The sequence below is a fragment of the Gracilinanus agilis genome, chromosome 4, assembly GCF_016433145.1.
Source record: "Gracilinanus agilis isolate LMUSP501 chromosome 4, AgileGrace, whole genome shotgun sequence".
Taxonomy (NCBI): domain Eukaryota; kingdom Metazoa; phylum Chordata; class Mammalia; order Didelphimorphia; family Didelphidae; genus Gracilinanus; species Gracilinanus agilis.
Genome location: NC_058133.1, coordinates 52483289 through 52504713, shown reverse-complemented (window position 1 = coordinate 52504713; position 21425 = coordinate 52483289). Strand labels below are relative to the sequence as shown.

Sequence of the window (21425 nt, the reverse complement as noted above, 5' to 3'; positions counted from 1 at the left end):
GGCTATTTCAATAGAAACTGTTCAGTGTCTATGAACAGTGCAATCCAGTAGAATCACACAAAGTGACTTAAATGAAATAATCATATTTCTCTATGGGAAGAGAGAATAGAGCTTCAACTGAATAAAACATCATTAAAACATAAGGCTTCAACATTGCTAATACTAACTTCAGATTAAACAAATATATTTCTATACTGTCATGACAAAAGCTAATTGCCAGACAGTCCATGTATCCAATGGAAATTTAAGATACAGTTCAAAATAAAGAGGAAATAGAATTCTTTATTTTAAATGTGTTTGCTTTCCTCTTTTTTCTTTCTCTGAAGAAAATTAGTTGATTCAATGTATTTTTGAGTGCAGGAGTTCTTAACCTGTACTCCCTAAACTTTAAAAATATTGATACTTTAAAAAATATATAATGACTTTCTTTTGTAAACATAAGAATTCAATTTTATTCATTCTAATACTCTCTGAGAGAGCATCAATAGACTATACAGGTCAAAGGGACTGATTACAAAAAAAAAAGGAGATTAAGAACTTTTGATATTGTGAAAGAAGCCATCATTTGAGAGTACGGAACTGAATTTTAATCTAAGCCTTACCATTTTCCAGTTTAAGAATATCACCAGGCCGATGTGATTTTCAACAGCTTTATTTGTCAGATGAGAGAGCTGACTCAATGGGCTCTTCTAGTTCTAAAATTCACTTGATTATTTTTTTGTACAGAGACAACAAAATAACTAAAAGTGCCTCCTTTGCTAAACCTATGCAGCACCAATACTACCCAAAGGAGAATTTTTAAATGCAATCAATGAATATTTCATCATAGTATAGAGAAGAATCTAGGTATTCAAAGTTGATAGCACAAGAGGATAACCTTAGGTAGGTTTTACTGTGCTGGGAAGATATCAACTATGATTCTCTTAATAGACTTTTCTTTCTTTTTTTTGGGGGGTATTGTTTTTTTAGACTTAAAGATTTGTTTTATTTTCTACTGGGGGGGGAAGGAGAGGATCAATAGAGCTGTTACCCAATTTGTTCTCCACTGTACACACCCTCACAGGCTCTCAGGCTCATACATATGCACTCGAGTACATCCACACCCACAAAACCCCTCAAAACTGCACTAATACTTCATATTTTGACCAAAAGAGTAGATCCTGCGAGACGAGCAAAATGCAAAATCAACTGACAGAAAAATGCTGACCAAACAGCATCATTAATACACAAAATATTTATATTACTGAACTATTAACAGGAGACTTTCTCTGCTACTGCACAGCCCTGGAGCCAACTGCTCCTTTCTCCAACCTAGACCATGCCAACCACCAAGAACCATCAGACTCTAGTTGGCTTCATTCTATGAAGCTTCCTCATAATTTTCTACAAGATCTGGCACATCATCATCCTCTTCGTCAATGTCTTCAGGCTTGGGTGCTTTGCTATCCAGCACTTGCCAAGAGAACTGTTCAGCTAACTTCCTAAGACTCGTCAGGCTTAACATTCCAGGCAGCATTTCTGTGATTGGCTTGGCTTCTGCATGACCAGGAATGGCAAAGGTGTTGGCAGAGAGGGAAGCCTGGACTTTGGGATTGTTGAAATGAATAACCATCCCATCATCTTTAATCCAGTTCACCTCTTCCATAGCAGCAATATTATTCACAGCCAATTTTTTTTGAGAGAACTCTGGAGTTTCTTGTCATCTGCTGTGATAGTTCTATGTACCACCTTTTTCTTTCTGTGAGCTGTGTCCTTGCCTCCTATGTGGACCTGAACCTGTAGCTTGGCTTACTCTTCTTGATTCATGCTTGGTAGTTCAGGGGCTCTGAGGCGGAGGCTTCGGTAGCTGCCGCTTTACCTGGAACCGAGGCAGAGGGTTCCTCCGATGGCAACAAGCCCCAGCTAATTCATTCTTTTCTCTAAGGAATATATTAGGCAAACAGAGAAGTCAGTTAATTTGTTTATGGGATCCCCCAAACAAAGAAGGTTGTAATCAAGCAATAAGTTCTATACTGCACCTTCTTCTTCCCCTATAGTGATATTGGCATTGGGTTGTAAGAATTATAGTTTTTTAGGCCATCTATAAATATTAACTTAATTCTTGGTACTTTAAATATAAAGTAATTATCCAATGATGATGAACTATACAAATAAATTGAGGAATTTAGTCTGTGAGCTTTAATATTCTCTTGATTAATTAAACCAGAATATAAAAGGAATTTGAGAATAAATTGAAGAATTGGGCACAAGTTCTCCTTAGAGAGCAAATAAGGGAATTAGTTTTATTGAGTATTCAGCCTAACTATGCACATAGGATAAATCAGGTGAGTGAATGATTATCTATTGTCTAGATTATAATATACACTTAGATAGACAACCTATAAACCTAGTACATCATCAGTACATCAATCTTGGGAAAAGATTCTCCGTGAACAATGCACTGTTCTTAGAACTAAATAGATTGAAGTGTGTGTGTGTGTGTGTGCACATGTGTGTGCATCTATATCTGTTTGTAAGGAAACTATACGTTAGTTTTCCTAACATGAAGTTCTTCCATAAAATGCCAATGTTTTAGATAAATATTTGACTAATTATACCATAGGATCTTGAGAAATAGAATATTACTTGGTTTAATGAATTAAAATTAAAATTGTGTAAAAATCAATAGAGATATTCATTACAGTAATGTGTAGATCAGGTATTTCAGGCCTAGAAAGAATTACAATTGCTGACTTGAGAAACAGAAATATTTTAAAGGATATCCTAATTACAAGGGAGTAATATGATAAAAATGTAATTGCAGACATGTATTGATTATAAAGGATAAATAATGGACAACTTTGCACACTAATGATAGTCACATAATATTCAGATGTTTATAGAGAATGGAGTCAAGAATCCCTGGGTTTGAATCTTGCCTCAAACACTTGTGAGCTGTGTGTCCTTGGGTAAGTCAGTGAAACTCTCTAGTCTTCACTTCTTCATTTGTAAAATTAGTGGAGAAGATCTGATGATCTCTAGAATCCTACCTGGTTCTAAATCTGAAATACTACGATATTCCTCTGGTAGCTAGGAAGACAAGGATTTAGTAGCATAGTGTGATTAGACATGGACTGGTAGCATTGTTGGAGGGAACTTCTAAATCATTAAAATCATAGTTATCTGACATATCCAAAGTAGATAAGTGAAAACAAAGCTTCCTTGCATGATATCAATTCAATCCATTCTTTCCAAAAGGAGAGAACCCTCAAAAATGCTTAAAATATATTAGGTGGCATTCCTTGATGATGGTGAAAGAAGAAAGTGTAAAAGGTAACTTTAAAATATATATATATAGTTGATAACTGTTAACTTCAGATGTTATATTTTGAGACAAAACAAATCCTGGGGATGGCAACTGCAGCCAAAAAATTAAAATATTTTAATTTAAAATTTTATTTTTATTATCCTGAAAAATTCACTTCCATATTGGTCATTCTTGTAAAAGAACACTCATAGAAAACCAAAACCCCAAAATAATAGTAAATATATTGATGTGAAAGATAGTATGCTTACATTGGCATCCATCCAACTCCAACAGTTCTTTCTCTGGAGGTGGATAGCATTCCCTGTCATAAGCCCTCCAGTACTGTCCTCAGATTACTGTATTGCTGAGAGCAAAGTTTTCATAATGATCACTGTATAATATTTTTTATTGTTCCCTGATTGATGGATATCACTTCAGTTTCCAAATCTTTGCTACCACAAAAAGGGCTGCTATAAATATTTTTGTACAAGTAAATGTTTTCCCCCTTTTTATTATCTCTTTGGGATACAAACCTAGTAGTGGTATTATAGGATCAAAGATATGCACAGTTTCATAGCCCTTTCAGCATAGCTCCAAATTGCTTTCCCAAATGGTTGGATCCATTTACAACTCCATCAACAATGTATCAGTGTCCCAATTTTGCCATATCCCTTACAACATTCATTATGTTCCTTTACTGATATTTTAGCCAATCTGATAAGTGTGAGATGGTACCTCAGCATTTTTAATTTGCATTTCCCTAATCAAGTATGATTTAGAATAATTTTTTCTTTTGATTATTTATAATTTTGATTTAGTCATCTGAAAATTGCCATTTGGTGCATATACATTTGACATTGACATTATTAATTCATTATTTATATTACCTTTTAGAAAGATGAGTTTTTCTTCCTTATATTTTTAATCATATTTATTTTTGCTTTAGCTTTGTCTGAGACCATACTGATACTACTGTTTATATTATTTTTTTACTTCAGATGACGCATAATAAATTCTGCTTCTGCCCCATGGCTTTTTTGTGTGTGTCTCACTGTCCCAAATATGTTTCTCGTAATTGACATGTTGCAGGATTCTGTTTTTTAATCTACTCAGTTACACATTTCTATTTTATGGGTAAGTTCATCCTATTGATATTCACAGTAATGATTACCAACTTTATATTTACCTCCACCTTATTTTCCCCTTTTGATCCTGATCTTTCTCCTTTTACTCTGTCCCTTTTCACAGATATTTTGCTTTTAGTCATCACCCCTTACTTCTCCCTCCCTTCTTTTACCCTCTCCTCTTGTCTTACTACCCTCCTACTTTTCTCTAGTGTAAGATAAGATTCTATACTAGAATGAGTATGGTCGTTATTCCTTCTCTGAGCCATTTATGATGACAGTAAGGCTTAAGTATTGCCCATCACCACCCTCATCCTTCCTTCCACTGTTATTGTTTTTTACTACTCCTTAGGTGAGATAATTTATTCTATTCCCCATCTCCTTTCCTCTTCTCTCAATGCAATCCTCTTTTTCACCCCTTGATTTTTTTATATCAACTAACTTCCACATGCTCTGTCTATGTATGCTCCTTCTAACTGCTCTAGTATTGATAAAGAAATTCTTCAGAATTTCAAACACTATCTTTATATGTAGGAACACATATAGTTTGATCTTATTGAATCCCTTAAAATTTCTCTTTCTTATTTATCTTTTTAGGCTTCTCTTGGGTCTTTTGTTTTGATATCAAATTTTTGGTTTAGGTCTGGTCTTTTCATCAAGAATGTTTGGAAATCTTCTATTTTATTAAATGACCATTCCCCCCCTGAAAAGAATATACTCATTTTTGCTAGATTTGGGATTCTGTGTTTTAAACCAAAATCTTTTGCCTTCAGGAATATCATATTCCAAGCCTTCCAATCATTTAATGTAGAACCTGCTAAATCCTTTGTAATTCTGACTTTTTATTCATGATATTTGAAACATATATTTCTGGCTCCTTTTTATATTTTTATATTTTCCCCTTGGATTAGGGGGCTCTTGAATTTAACCATAATATTTCTGGGATTTGTCATTAGGGGATTTATTTCTGGAAGTGATCTGTGAATTCTTTTAGGTTTTATCTTACTCTCATCTAAGAATAAATATCAGGGCAGTTTTCTTTAACAATTTCTTATATTATCATGTTCAGGCTTTTTTTAGCATGGCTTTTAGGTACTGCAATAAATCTTAAATTGTCTCTCCTATATCTCTTATTCAGGTCAATTGTTTTTAAATGAGATATTTCACATTTTTTCTGTTTTTTTTATTCTTTTGATTTTGTTTATTGTTTCTTGATGCCTCCTAAAGCCATTAGCATCTAGTTGTCCAATTCTAATTTTTAAGGAATGACTTTCTTGAGCTTTTGAACCTCCTTTTTCATTTAGCCAATTCCTCTGTTATTTTCTTCTTGCATTGCTTCCATTTTGCTTCCTCATTTTCCCTTTGCCTCTCTTCATTTATTTTTTGAATCATTTTTGAGCTCTTCTAGAGCCTGAGGCCAATTCATTGATATTCTTCTTTGAAGCTTTGCATGAGTTTGCTTTGCTTTGACTGTTCCCTTCTATATCCATGCCTTGTTCATCTTTGTCTCCAAAATTTTTTTCTTATGTTTTATGTTTTTTTTCTTATGTTTGCTCATTTTCCCAGGCTTTTTCTTTACTTTCACTTGTATCTTAAAGGGAGACTGTTCTCAGAGTAGAGAGGACACTTTCTTAAACCCGTTTTTCCTTTATGATACCCGTAGAGCTATTACTGGGTTTTTTCCAAGTTTGAGTTCTTCCAAGTAAATATGATGACCTGTGGGCTGGGAGCTCTGAAAACCACTTCCCATTGCTGATTCATTCATCTGCTGATACTTCTGGTAGCTTGCAGAGCTCAGAGCACTGAGAGCTACTCTGTGCTGGGTCTCAAAGTCTAATCTCGGGGTTTGGTGGAAGCTTTTGGACAGACATACTGTGGACTCTCTTGCCCCTTTGGCTTTGGTACAGGCTAGCTCTCAGCCTAGTTCTGGTCTTATATAGATGTGGGTGTCTTGTGCTGGGACTCCAGGCCTTGATCTGGGCCAACATTGATCCAGCATGCAGAGCAGACTGTCTTGTGGTAGAATTCCAGACCTTTCTGCAAGCTTGGACTGGGGCTTCAACGTTTAAAGGGTGTATGTGGGGTTATACTACTGTTGGCTTAGGTAGGGTCTCAGGGCTAGATGTTGGCTTCAGCCCAGGTTCAGAACCTGGAACAGTAGATGCAGAGGGTCAGGGCTTGCTGTTGGCTTGCTTAGATACTCCTTGGTATAGGCTCTTGTGGGTTGTTCTCTCCTCTTATCCCAATGAACCAGATACTCTCTTCCTACCTTTTAAATTGTTCTTTGAATCAGGTTGCTTCACTCTGTCTCATTGTTGGTTCTTTCACTCCAGGATTCGTTTTGAGGGATTATTTTATGGTTAGTTAGAGAGATTTCTCATAGTGGTTTGAATTTTCTCTAGTTCAACTCTGTCATCTTGGATACTTTTTTTCTTGAAAGGAAAGCAATTGAAAATCTGGACAGTGTACTAAAATCAGAGAAAGAACCTTAATGAGAAAGGTCTGTATAGTCAAAGCTATTGTTTTTCAGTAACAGTGTACTTCTGTGAGAGTTAGACTAGAGTCTAGACTAAGCAGAATTGGGTACCATAGAATGAACTCTTTCAAATTGTGTTGCTTTTGAGAGTCCCTTGGACAGCAAGGAGATAAAATATTCCTGAACCTATTTAGGATTTTCTTAGAAAAGCTAATGGAGTGACTTGCCATATCCTTCTCCAGCTCCTTTTACAGATGAGGAACTGAGGCAAACAAAGAGGGATTTCAGAGGTCACATAGCTACTAAGTGTCTAAGACTGGATTTAAACTCGGATCTACCTGGCTCCAAATCTAGTGCTCTACCCATCATACCATCTAGCTGTCCTTGGATCTGCACAAAACATAGGAAGGAATAATAGTTTCAACAGAGATGAACAAGGGAATCCTTATGGGAGAGATGCCCTTTGCTCTATTTTATTTGGCAATGATTATAAAATAGGACATCTCAGGTATAAGAAGTCATGCAATTCCTTGAGCAAACACAAAAGCATATGGGGCATGAATATACACTGATGAATAGTCCAAGTCAGAGCACAGAATACTCCATTAGAGAAGAGTAACATGGAATAACACCAGGAAGGCAGGATGGTGCCTTAGAATGAAGGGATATCATTCTATAACTAAAGAATAAAGCTGAGTGATTTCACAACTCTCAATACAGTTGTCAAAAAGATAGCCTTTTCTATACATTTTTACTTAATTTTCTCCAAGATACTAGAATTTAGGGGTAAGAGGTTCCACCCACTATATGTTATATTAAGATTTGCTCAATCTGTTTAATGTGATTATGCCAGATTTTGTTAAATATTCATTTTGTTTGAAAATCTAATTCAATTCCTATTGTTCTTTGATTAACACAAACACCAACTTAGGACCTCAATTGATGGCAGTGAAAAATAGAAGGTAGCTTCTAGAATTTTGGGAAAGGGTATCAATTATTTTCCTTTGAAATTAAAAACAATTATTTCATCAAATAATAAAAAATGCATTTAATTAAAGAATACATTATTATGAATAGAATACTATAAATACACATATATGTTTATACTTATGTATACATATAGTTTAGATTAAAGGTCCTCAAGGTCATAACTTCTAAATCTATGATTCTAGTAGATTTTAGACACAAGCATATAATTTTCCTTGATCTCTTAAAGTGACATTCTTTTCAGCATAGTTCTTGACACTTCATCTAGAACTCCAATAGTATTATTAGTCAGATTATATTTAGTAGTGATATGGGGGTACATGCTTCCCCTAGGTATCCCCAAACTCCAGAAAATGTCCCAAGTCAGAGAATGCAGAAAGAGCTCATTTTTCTTTGCATTCCTGCATTGCTGAGGGAAGGTGACTTTGAACTAAGAGAAATGTATCCTCTGGCCTCTCCTCTCATTCTTGACGAGAACAGATAGACACTTCCCAGTTTGCTGCTTTTGATAAGCATCTGTTTTATATCCCCAATACCTGATTATTCCCTAAACCAAACAGCTCATCCCCTTTTGACTTTGAGGCAAAGGACATAGCCACATAGCCCATCTCAGGTTCTAATGATCCAATAACCTGCCATCATCATCCTATTTCTAGTCATATAGACCCTGTTGTCAAGAGGGTATAAATATTCCAAATGCCATCTCCTCTGGGAGGCAGCATTCCACCCACTCTGCCTCCTTTGGCCATTTCATTTGACTTACATTCAAATTAATCAATCTCTTTTATTTTTAAGCTAATTATTAGAGTTGTCATTCTTGACAAAGGGAACCCATCCCAAATCCAGTGCTCTTCCTCAAAGCTCTCCCACATCACTAGTGTATGTATGAACATGTCTTTCCTACTGATTAGAATATAAGCACTTTTACATCATTATTTATATCATTTACATAGTCATTCATAGATGATTTGTTATTTTAATATCATGTAATTTCTATAAACCTGGGTTCTAATCCTACTTAATTTAGAATGATTAATAATAATATTAATAATAATTAAATCTTTACAAACACTAACTCATTTTATTTTTTTAAATCCCTAGAATCAAATTCTATTTTTATTTTCCTATATCAGATGAGGAAACTGAGGTTAAATGATATGCCCAGTTTCATTCATCCATTAAATGTCAAAGACTGGCTTTGAACTCATGTCTATGTTAATTCTAGGTTCAGGACTTTATTTCTTGTGCCACTTAGTTGCTTCTTTTGCTATCTGTGTGACATTGGGCAAATTGTCAAGTGTCTTCTAGCCTTGATTTCCTCAGTAAAATGAGAGTAATAATAGCCAATAGGGTTGCTTTGGGAATCACATGAAATCATGTATATAAAACCTGTCAGATAGTAATGTAGGTCCTTAGTATGTACCCAATCTGTAGTTCTCCTGTTCAAATGTAGTTATGAAGCATTTAGAGAGTTTCTGTCAGATGGAGGCTTTAATAAAATGAAATAATACATTTAGAAATAGGTATCAATTAAATCCATTTGAAATAAAGTGGAAGATCAGGAATACGAAGAATTATTTCATGTGTGCGTGTTTTACCCTTTATTCATCAACCACCTGAGGGAGCATTTTCCTCTTGTACTTTGAGTCTTGTCCTTTTGACTTCCATAGTAGTCTCATTGGTCCATCATGTCCTGGGAATTGGCCACCTCCCTCTTCTCTGTTCTTCTTCTTTTTATCCCTCTGTTCTTCTTAAGAGATTCTTAAAACTCCCACTATCAGTATAAAAATCTGACCTCTAGTTCAGTTCTGTGAGCTTTGTCTCTTCTGAAGCTGGGAATAAATACAATTTCTGGAGTCTTTCTATTGATTTAATCCCCCTCAAAAGACAAAAAGTCCAGACTGTGCAAGAAGAGTTATATATAATCATAAAAGTTCTTTGTAAAAATTAAAGCACTGGGTAAATATCAATTGTGTGCCATTTTAAATTTTTTATTTTTAGTCAGTCAGAATAGTGTCTCAATTCTATTCTCTGTAACTAAATAGTTGTTTTATTTTTGAGTGCCTGTGACTAAAAAATTTATCATGTTTTAGCAAGTATAATTATGAGCCCATCAGAATATAGCTAGATCAATCCTGTCAATAAATGAATAAGAAAAATTATTAAGCACCTACTTTGTGCCAAGCAATATTGTAGGTGCTAAATATTTACATGCAATGAAATCCCCTCTTGAAACAGGTGTAAGAAATTAAAGTTAGGTTTTATTGTTAAATATGAGAATTCTATAGTAATGTTATGGCCACTGATTTAAAGATATTATAACTTAATTCAAAAATGACTTTTAGTAGATTTACTTACAAAGAGATAGAGTGAAAATGGAAAAAATGTAGCTAAAGAGACAAATTTTTAACAAGCCTATTAGCCCTTCTCTGGTGAAGTAAGGCTCAGCCTCACAGGGACTTCCCCATGTCTAGTGGTAGAGTCTTCAGCTAGAATTCCACCAATGCAACCTCTTCCAAAGCCAACGCAGGAATCTCTGGAACCAATCTCTCTAAAAGACAGGAAAGGCAGACCAGCTACTCACCCACCCAAGATGAACTCCAAAGGAGAAGACCAAAGTCCAAGTTCTAAGACGAAGTCCTCCAACACCGAAGTCCAAAGGAGAATATCCAGGTGTAGTCATCCAAAAAGCAGTCCAAAAGCCAAGGTTCCAAGTGAAGGTGAAGATCCAAGCCAAAGATCCTCAGACAGGAAGTTCAGGACATTTTATAACCCTTTTTCCATGTTCCTTCCTCCACTTTATAGGAACCAATTGCAGGCTTTCAATTTGCCTAGAACTGCCCAAGGGTGGGACACAGTGGCCTCTGGAATTGTCACCCACTTTAGCAAGTGACCTGTGAATTCTCTCACTTAATGTTAAGTAGGGATGCTTAAGTTTTTGATTGATTAATTTAAAAGTTGCTGATTAATAAACAAAGTAAGTTTGATTCAGTGTTCACACAGGCTTATTTTAATTAAATTGTCTTTTTGGCCAGTTATTAAGCATTTTTTTTACTCTTATCTATACCACCCCTTTGGGAAGGAGAAGGGAAAGAAAAACCTACTTAACAAATAAGATTAGTTTAGTTAAGTAAATTCTTATATTGTCTGAATCCCAAAATCCTTTTCTTATTCTCACCATCTGTCCATCATTACCCTTCTCTCAAGAGGTAGAAAACATAGGTCCCTGGGAAATATTGTTTATGTTTGTTTTGATAAGAGTAATTAAGATTTATTTTAAATTATTTTTATTTTCATAATGTTATTGTTACAATGTAAATTTTGCCCTTGGTACTTCTCACTTCACTGTACCAATCTATCAATGTCTTCCTAGGTTTCTCTGAAACTAATCCTTTCTTACAACACAGTTATAATCCATCTCACTCAAATACTATAATTTGTTTAGCCATTTCCCAATACAGAGTTCACTCTATCCATTTGAATTTCTATTTCTTTTCTACCAGAAATAATGCTAAAAATATTTTTATATACATATAGGATCTTTTCTTTCTTTATCTTTTAATTCCTTGGTATATAATTTTTATTTTTTTAACATTTACCTTTCGTCTTAGAATAGATACTAAGTATTGGTTCTAAGAGAGAAGAATAATAAGGGCCAGGCATTTGGGGTTAAGTGACTTGCCCAGGGGGACACACTTAGGAAGCATCTGAGGCCAGATACCTTGGTATACAATATTAGTAGAGGTATTTCTGGAATTAAGGGTACACACAATTTGTTATCTTTGGAGGGCATAGGTTTAAATTGCTTTCTAGAAAGACTTTCCCAATTCATTGCATTAATGTGTTTGTTTTCTTATAGTCCCTCCAATATTGGTCATTTTTAGTTCACCATTTAGTCTTTTCTAAGTATTGTAAGGAATTAAAATTAAGGGTTTTGCTAAATATATGAGAATTTTAAGATAATATTGTGGTCACCAATTTAAAAAGTATAGCTCAAGCCAAAATGATTTTAGTAGTTTTATTTGCAAAAAGGTAAAAGAAGTGAAAGTAGAGAAATATAAAAGAGAGGAGAGAAGATGTCTAGCCTATCACAATAAATGTTGCTCAGGTCCCTGGGTCAGCTCAGGAGTGTTTGTTAATCTTCAGCCAGAGGACTTGGTGGTGAGTTAAATAGGGTTTCACCCATGCAACCTTATCCAAGAGGGGAAGGCCCCTCCAGAACTAAACTCTCAAGAAGCCAGGAAATGAGAGTCACCTTCTCACTCACCCAAGCAAAGCTCCAAAGAGAAGATCCATGAACAGTCTTACCAGAAGCAATCCAAGAGCCAGAGTTCTAGGTCAAAGTCCCCAGTTTGTAGCTCCAAGCCTCAGGCCCAGTCCAAGATCTTCAAAGCCCAAAATTCAGGCTGAAAACCCCCTTGGACAGGAAATTCAGGACTTTTATAGTCTGTTTTCCACATCACTTCCTTTCCTTTCTTCCACTTTAAAGAAGCCAATTGTAGTCTTTAAATTTGCTTAGCACTGCCCAGGGGGTGGTCAGTTCCTTCTGGAGTTGACACTTACTTTTAACAAGTGGTGATTTGTTTATATTCTAATGTTTTTAATTCCATTTACATTTCATCAATCCATTCTTTTTCAAGGAGAATATTAACAACTCAGTGAATCAGAAAAGATCCCACAAGTTGAGTCTTGAAGGAAGATGTAGTTTCCAAGAGGCAGACCTGTAAATGGTCAGTATTCCAGGAATGCAGGACAACATTTGCAAAGGCATGGAGATGGGAGGTTGACTAATATCTAGGTGGAATAGGAAGTAATTCATGATACTTATGTTGTGGTAGAGCTTTGAGATGAAACTCTGGATCTGGACAGGCAACACTTTGTAAGAATGCAAGATTCCAAAACTTAGATGAAGAATAAAAAGAGAAATTTATTAATTTGGAAGTCATGTTGAGAGGCTGAGGAGACAGTGTACAGATGAAGCACTGCCTCCTAGAGGAGATGTGTTATGGGCTTTATTTTCCCTTTTGACAACAGAGTATATGTAACTAGAGAAAGGATGATAGCATGTTAGTGGGTCTCTGGAACCTGAGATGGGTCATGTGATTGTGTCCTATGCCTCAAAGCCAAAAGGGGGTGAATTTTCCATTATTAGAGGATAATCAGATATCTAGGATATAAAGTAGATGTTTATCAGGAGTAAGCTGGGATGTGCCTATCTGTGCTCATCAAGAATGAAAGGAGAGGCCAGAGGACCTCAAAGTCACCTTTCCTAGCATGCAGGAGTGCAAAGAAAAATGAGTCTTTTAGGTAATTCTGACTTGGTCCAGAATCTGGGATCTTGGGTATGTAGGGGAAGCCTATATCCCCTTATATTCCCCCATATCACCTAGAGCTCAAACTATAATGAGGAATAATTTTTTAAATATCACTTTGATAAAAACAAGCATAATTTGGAGTCAGATTGTAATGGGTGTTTATGCTAAACAGAAAATTTTTATTTATCTTATAGTCAACAGGTAATCACTGAAGCTTATTGAATGGGAGTATATGTTTAAACATTTTGTTTAAAAAATAACACATTTGTAGTTATGTGATGTGAAATGGGAGAGACCAGAGCCAAGAAGCAAAGTAGAAGGACATTTAAATAGGGAAAAATAAGAACGAGTGAATGAAATAGTACTGTGCTCATGTGAGTACAAAATAACAAAAAAAAAAGATATGGATAACATAGCAATAATAGAGGTAGAATGAAAAAGAATGGAAACTCATTGGATTTTTTGAGTTTGAGATATGTAAGTGAGAATAGACAGAAAAAACCATTTGGTTATAAGGTTTGTTGTTTGGAAGAAAATGATAAGCCTTGAGAGAAAAAGGAAAGTTAAGAAGAATGTTAAGGAGATAGCTAAAAACTTTTTATGTTGATTTTGATATCCCTATGAGATATCTAAGTGTATTTGCTTCATAGGCAAGTGGTGATAGAGCACTGATGCTTAGGAGAATGAATTTGATATGTAGAATTAGAAGGCATCTGTACAGAAATAGTAGTTGAGTTTATAGGAATTGATAAGGTCATCAAGAAAGAGCATAAAGTTAAAATTTCTGGGTCTTGTGACCAACAAGGTGGCACAATAGATCATTCCCTCAGTTTTCACTTAATCTCACCTCACTTCACAGGTATTTATGTAATCACAAATAAATTAATTTAAGGTAAATTTACAAAGCAAGAAAGAGAAAACACCAGGAATCAAAATATCCTCATTGATTTCAAATATTATATCCTCTTTTAGACTTTTAAGGTTCTTCCTCATTTAGCCCAATCCTTCTTTCCCAATCTTCTTATACCTTACTTCCCTCTACTTTCTGTGTGAACCAGTGAACTGGCCTTCTTGGAATTCCTCAAACAAGATGCTTAATTTCCCAACTTTGGAAATTTTCATTGTCTGTCCCCTATTGTTGTGGGAGAGCTTTGAGGTAAAATTCCAAGTTCTGGACAGGCTGCCCTTTACAAGAATGTAAGACTTCAAAACTTAGCTTGAAAATAAAAAGATAAATTTATTAATTTGGAAGCAATGCTGAATGGCTGGAAGACAGGTGCAAGGGTAGACACTGCCTCCCTGAAAGGGTAGGGTATGGGGATTTTATGCCCCTTTGACAACAGGGGTTACAGAATGAGAAAAAGTGGATGGAGTGAATCAGGAATGAGTTATGTTCATTGAAGATCTAGAGAAAAGTTCAAGGGGGGAACGTTCCTCTCAGGTAGCAGGAAAGAATTTCTTATGTCCTCTTTTACCTATAATACTTCTGGAGCTTGAGGTGTCCAGAGGGAAACCCTGGATGCAATTCCACTATGACAATAATTCTCTGTCTTGTCATCATCATCTTCAGGCATCTCTGGATTCCTTCTGTTGCTAGTTAAAATTCATCTTCTTCTTGTGGTCTTTGAGAATTCTGCTTTAACTAAATTCTAACCCTTTATAGATTATCTACATTTTATCTTGGATATATCTTGTTCACATATACTTGTTTGCATGCTGGCTTTCTTGCTTTAGAATTTAATTTTTTGAGAACAGGGACAGTTTTTCATCCTTTTTTTGTTTTTTTTTTATTTTATGTTTTAAATTTCTGTATTTAGCACAGTGCCTAGAACTTTAATAAATACTTGTTGATTTACACTGATTTAAATTAAGAATATAGAATATAATCTCTAAAGCACTCACTCAACTATTTTTCATCACCATTCATTATACTCACAACTGAGACATACAAACCAACTTGTCCTCTGGGATTCACAGTGGGATTTCTGTTCTATAATGAACTGCTTGCTCAATTTGCCCCCTTCATTACCATCCCATGAAGAAAATGCTAATTCTTCCCAGACATGCAAGAAGGATGATGAGGGTGAAGAGAATGTTGATTTCTGCATGGTCTGGACTTTAGACAGCTCCTTGAAAGACTGTAATCTCCACTCCCCAAAAACTATTTGTAGGTTACCTCCCCACCATTCTCTTTGAATAAGCAGAGCTAATATCTTGTGAAAGACAGAATTCTGTGGAAAACATAAAGAAAAAAGAATAGAAAGAAATTAGGAATAAGTGAATATTAGGATTTATATCTGTCAACCTGGAAAAACAAAAAAAACTTCTGAAGTAATTACAAAGAATAGGACAAGGGAGGTAATAGCTCTTATGGTCATCGTATAGTCAGGAGCACACAAAACAATACCACACCCAGCTAAGCTCTGAGACTCTGTGAATAATGTCTCAGGGAAATCACCACAGGAATGGGAATTTCCATCATAGGAATTTCAAACTGAAGAATTTGGGGTCTTATGTATATGTTAGGAGTATAAGAAAGGAAGGATGTCTGATTGACTTTTCTAGAGGTTAGGGAAGGATGATTCCAGCCTGGGAATGGATTACTAGAGATAAATCTAGATACAATGGGAAAAAAAACTTCTAAGAAAAAAGGGTATTTAGGATTAGATTATATCTGCTAATCCTATCTAGGGTAAAATCAGTGGGTACTTGAAGGTTTATTGTTAGGTTTAAGACAACCCTACTAATCCTTCCTAGGGTGATTCAGGGTACTTGAGGGTTACAGGAAATAAGATTGTCATATCAAACAAAAAACCATTAATTTAAAAAACTCAATTCATAGATTAGGAAATACGATGAACATATGTTGGAAAGTTTCTGAGGGAAAAAACCCTAAAGCAAAAGAAAATTAAGAGATTGCTAAAACAAAAAATATATTTAAATGGCAGAAAATCTGGTAGGAGAGAAGGAAAAGAGCATGGTGTTTAAATCAAAATATAATCTCCAAATATTCCAGGATCAGAGATCTTCAATATAGGGAAAAATAAATGGAAGATCATTGGTCTCACAGAAAAAAAAAAACAGACAAATCAGAAGATTCCAAAGTATAATATAAAAGTTTTCAAAGTATAAGGAAACCACCTAGATTTCTTGAAAACTAGAAAACTACAACTAAAACAAATATATACAAAAAAGCCATTGAGTTACTCAAGAAAAACAAATAGAAGCTGTCATTAAATCTCCAATACATGCAATGTTTCAATTTACTAATTATAATGAGAATCAATAGATTATGCTGGTGAGGGGTGAGGGAACCTTCCAAAATAAAGAAAAGAAAATTTGAATTAACACTAGATACTAGAAGAAAGGAATGTAATATGTGTTAAATAAAAACACACACTTGGCAAAGGAACTTAAGATACATCCAAAAATGACATATCCTTCAGACTTTAAAAGCTTTATGTTCAATTAAAGTAGCATTTAAAGCATATGTATACTTGAATTTAAGTTACTTAAATATACTTTAAATTATATATATATACATATTTATTTAAAACAAAATTAAAAGATTTTGTAGTCTTTTTAGATTAATCTTACAATTTAAGTAATAACAATTGCAGCTCACAAAAAATAAATGAATGAAATTACCTAAAATTTAGAATATATTTTAAGAAGAGAGGAAAAAATAGACTGAACAATGAGATTAAAGCTAAACAACAACAACAGCAGCAGCAGCAGCAACAACAACAACAACAACAACAACCCAAACTCCTTTATATAAAGGGTTTAAAATGTGAGTGAAGTTTAAAGAAACTGGAAAAGTAGAGATTAAAGAGGAAACAAAGGAGAGGCCTGGCATATTCCCAAATAAAATAAGTGGGCCATGGATCAATTAATTAATTATCAATCATATATTAAATGCTAATATGTGCAAAACATTATACTAGCCACTGAGGTTGCAAAGAAAAAAACAGGAAAAAATCAACAACAATGAACTGGTCTCTGCCCTAAAAGGAAGGGAATAATTCTTCCAATGTGACTAAAAAGGAAAAGTCAGGACAACCAGAAACACCAGGAGAATGTGGGATCACGAAAAACTTTTTACATAAAGATATATTAATGTAAATGAAAGCCAGCTAAAGGATAGACAATGCCTTCAAACTGGGTCTGAAACCAGAAAAATGAGGTAAAGTGCAGAACCTCAATATAATTTAGTGATGTCCATTAGACAAACACTTTAAAAACCTTCCAATCATGACTCATACTAGAATTTAAGTATCAGTGCTGACATATTCAAATAAGAATCTTAAGGAATGATGATATGGAGCAAAAAGGGAAAATAAAGAGAATAGAGAATATCATAGTACCATACCTGTTTTTCTAAATATAAAATTCATGGTTCCATATGTTTTTCCTTTTGAACCGTGATCTGCCTTTGAAGTCCACTTGAGGGCAAACTTGTTCCTTTTCTTATACCACAAACTTCAAAAAAATGGAACAAAGAAATATATTTCATTATAAATTTGATTTAGCTCCTATTGGAAAGGATACATCACCTTTTGAAATGGATTAATCTTTTACTAAAAAGACCAATCACCTTTAGAGCCAGATATAGTGCATCCCCCATTAAATCAAATACATTATCCACTTAGTCATATGTACCACCTGGTAATTAAGACAGTACATTTATATCAAAGCTTTGAATCAAATACGTCACCTATTAAATCATATCAATATTGAATAAAACAAATTACATGTTAAATGAGTACTTCCATTAATTGTCACTTCCCAAATAGCCAAGCTATTGATGAAGGCTGATAAGAGACACAAAGCGATCTAAACTTTGGCAATTTCATATTCTTTAAGTACTATAAGTTAATCACAACTTTTCTATCAAGGTTTATTTTGTATTTTGCACAAATCACTTTTTTCTTGGAGTCATTCCATAAAACTATTAGTTTTGATTCTTTGGTGTTAGTCTTTTGTCAAGTGGATTGATGTACTTTAAATTGAGAAAAAAAAGATAGAATTTTTTTCATATATTTTAGCTTTTTGTTAGATTCATACCATTTTATGCATGGTCCATTAAGAGCTGACACTCCTCTTTTTGTTTCCAAGGGCATGAATGAGAAGTTTAGCTCATATTTATTATTTTCAATTATTTTTAGTATTATCAGGGACTGCTCTCCTTCCCCCTCTTACTCAGAAATGACACAAAGCCAAAAATATGGCTAGTGCATTCAAAAGACTTGCCAATGAGTCCAGTTCAGCTGATTCAATTCCCATAAGGACTTTGGATCCTGCTTAGATTTTCTATTGTGGGTTTTGTTCTCCTAACCACAGGGTGAAAATTGGCCTCTTTCATGGCCTGCAGATGTGTAACCAGAACTAGAAACATACTCAGAAGTTCCTAGTCTACTTTGTCTCTTCTCTTGGTGTGACTTCTTTCAGTCTTGCTAGAAACAATGCCTAAGGGTAGAGCCTTTGATTTCTTCCACATATGAGGCCAGCATGAGGTTCACAAACAGGTGCCTCGGTTTTTTGTTTTCATCTTTTTCTTTCATGCTAGGTGCAGGAAATTGGAAGCAACAACTTTGTGAGTTTATGGAGGTCTGGGAGTCTAGTCCGTGACCAGGTTTGGCCGCCAGATTTGAGGATATGAGGAACACACTTTATAATACATCAGTGGTAAAAGTGACCCATCCAGAAATAATGTTGTATTTGAATGGGTGAGGCCACTGCTATGTAAAAATTGTTTTAAGTCTCAGAATATTTTCCCCAGGGTCACCATAGGGAAGAATGGGCTCTCTCCTCTGACCCTAAAAGGTTGGGAGTAAATCTCTTTCTATATATAGATTGACTCTTTATCTTTGAGGTAAATATTCTTTGTAAAAACTAATCAATGGTAAATTGTTAAATAGAACTAGTTAATCTTTCAAGGATTTGAAGAAACCTGTGAGTGAAGTAATAAGGACCTTACCTGGGATTCTAAAGAATGATAAATTCACTGAGGGAAAAACAAGCAAAAAAAAAAAACAAATAAAAATAGATTTTTAGATCCTAATTAAAATATTGAGAAATAGCATATGTAATTCTTTTCTGCAAATTATTTCCAATTTTTTCCATCAAGTCTTGCTTGCTTGCTTGCTTCTTGCTTACACTGCTTGATCATGAGGGGCAATGGGGATATGATTGGGGATGTAGATACTAAAAGATAACCTTAGTGTAAATATCGATAATATGGAAATAGGTCTTGATCAGTGACATATGTAAAACCCAGTGAAATTGCATGTTGGTTATAGAGGAGGAGAGGGGAAAGAACATGAATCATGTAATGATGGAAAATTTTTCTTAATTAATAATTTTTTAAAGTAATTTGCTTGCACATGATTGTTTGCATGTTTTTCTCTCATTTTTAGATTATTTGGATCTCCAGCACTTAACAGTGCCCGGTACATAGTAAGCACTTAATGAAGTTAACGTATTGACTAGTAGCTAAAGAACCAGCTTCAATGAGTATGCAATGGTCTGTAGGCGTTGGCAAGTCATTTAAGGGAAGAGGAAGAGGAAGAGAAAATAGATATTTTTTTTAAATTAAGCACTTACTGCATTTCAGGCACTGCTAAGTGATCTATAAATATTTCTTTTGATCCTACCAAAACTCTTATGATATAGGTGCTATTATTGTCCCTATTTTATAGTTAAAAAAACTGAGGCAAGTAGATCCAGGATCACAGCTAGAAAATGACTCATACCTGATTTGAACTCAGATTTTCTTAATTCCGGACCCTCTCAATGTCTCACTACAGTATAATACATTTCAATAGAGTTGCCAACTGTATTGATAGAGGAACTTTCCTAACCAGGGAGCACTTTGTAGAAATCATAGGTCTAGAACAGGGGTGGGCAATGTATGGCTATCAAGCCATATCTGGCTCCACCTCCCGACCTGCCAGTCAGAGCAGAGCCCCAGGATGTACCCCAGGGGGCCCTTCAGCCCCTGCCCCATATTCCAGTGCCTTAGCCTCCATCCTCCTCCTTGGGCACATGTTTATGGCTCTCACTGCCAAAAAGGTTGCCTACAGTTGGTCTAGAATGAACTAATACTAAAAGAACTAAACAAGAAACAAAGGAGTCTAGTAAAAAGTAGATACTGAAATTGGAGTCAGACTGACTAAATCTGAATTTGGGCTCTGATTCTTGTTACCTCTATGACTGTAGACAAGTTACTTAATTTCTCTGGAGGTCCATTTCCTCAAGTATAATATGACAGTGTCAGATTTGATGTCCTCTAAACCTGAGGCATAAAACATGTGGCCTGAGGGTGACCAGAACCAGATTAAAATATAATTAGGAAATATTTAACAAAATGAATAAAAATGCAATGAAACAGACATATCACATTCTAAAATTTAAGCCAATATGCCACCTACAGGGATCCAGGTTAGTGACTCCCATCATTTATTTATTTATTTGTTTGTTTGTTTTTTGAGTTTGACACAAATATCCTAGCATCTTCTCTGAAGGGTTCTCTAAGACAATTATAGATTTTCACAGTTCCTGTTTTCAATCTGAACATACGTCATTATCATCATAGTATGGAAAGAGGGGTGGAACAATGTTGGGAGTTATTTTCACTGATATAGAGAAATACTGGTGAAGAAATCTCCTTTACTAATGAAACCTGGCACCTTTTCAGCAATTTATGGTTTCAGAGAGTATCCTAGAGGCAGCAGTAGATTAGGTGTCTTTCCCATGTTCTCACAGCTAATTTGAGTAGGAGGGATGGGGCGAACCTAAAGCCTACCGGCTCTGAGACTGGCTCAATATCCACTATGTTATAATACCTCTTCTGATATTGTCATAGATGTTAATCGAGCTGTTAATGATCTTCTCAGAATAATTATAATCCGAACTAATATTTTAAAAACAGCAGGGATTTTGGAGCATCCAAATTTAATATCATAAGTAAGTAGTGTCAGAATCTTGATAAACTCTGAAAATAGGTGTTTCAATTACTGGACTGTTCATAGTTATCTGCTAAGCATGTTAAAAGTGAGAAGACATCAGGGAAGCTGCCAAATGACTTGTGCTAGGCATGAATGTCTAAGTTCTCAAATGACTGGGGCTCTGCTAGTCTGGAAAAACTTATGCAGCTCCCTCCAAAGCAACACCATTAAATTTAATTACAAAGAGAAACTTATTTTTTTGTTACACAAATAATATCCCCACGTAGT

The 21425-nt window shown here is 34.9% G+C and overlaps 1 pseudogene; it reads right to left on the bottom strand.

Moving 5' to 3' along the window:
- Positions 1-1360: 1360 nt before the first annotated feature.
- On the bottom strand, positions 1361-1806 carry LOC123245439 (annotated as a pseudogene).
- Positions 1807-21425: the final 19619 nt, after the last annotated feature.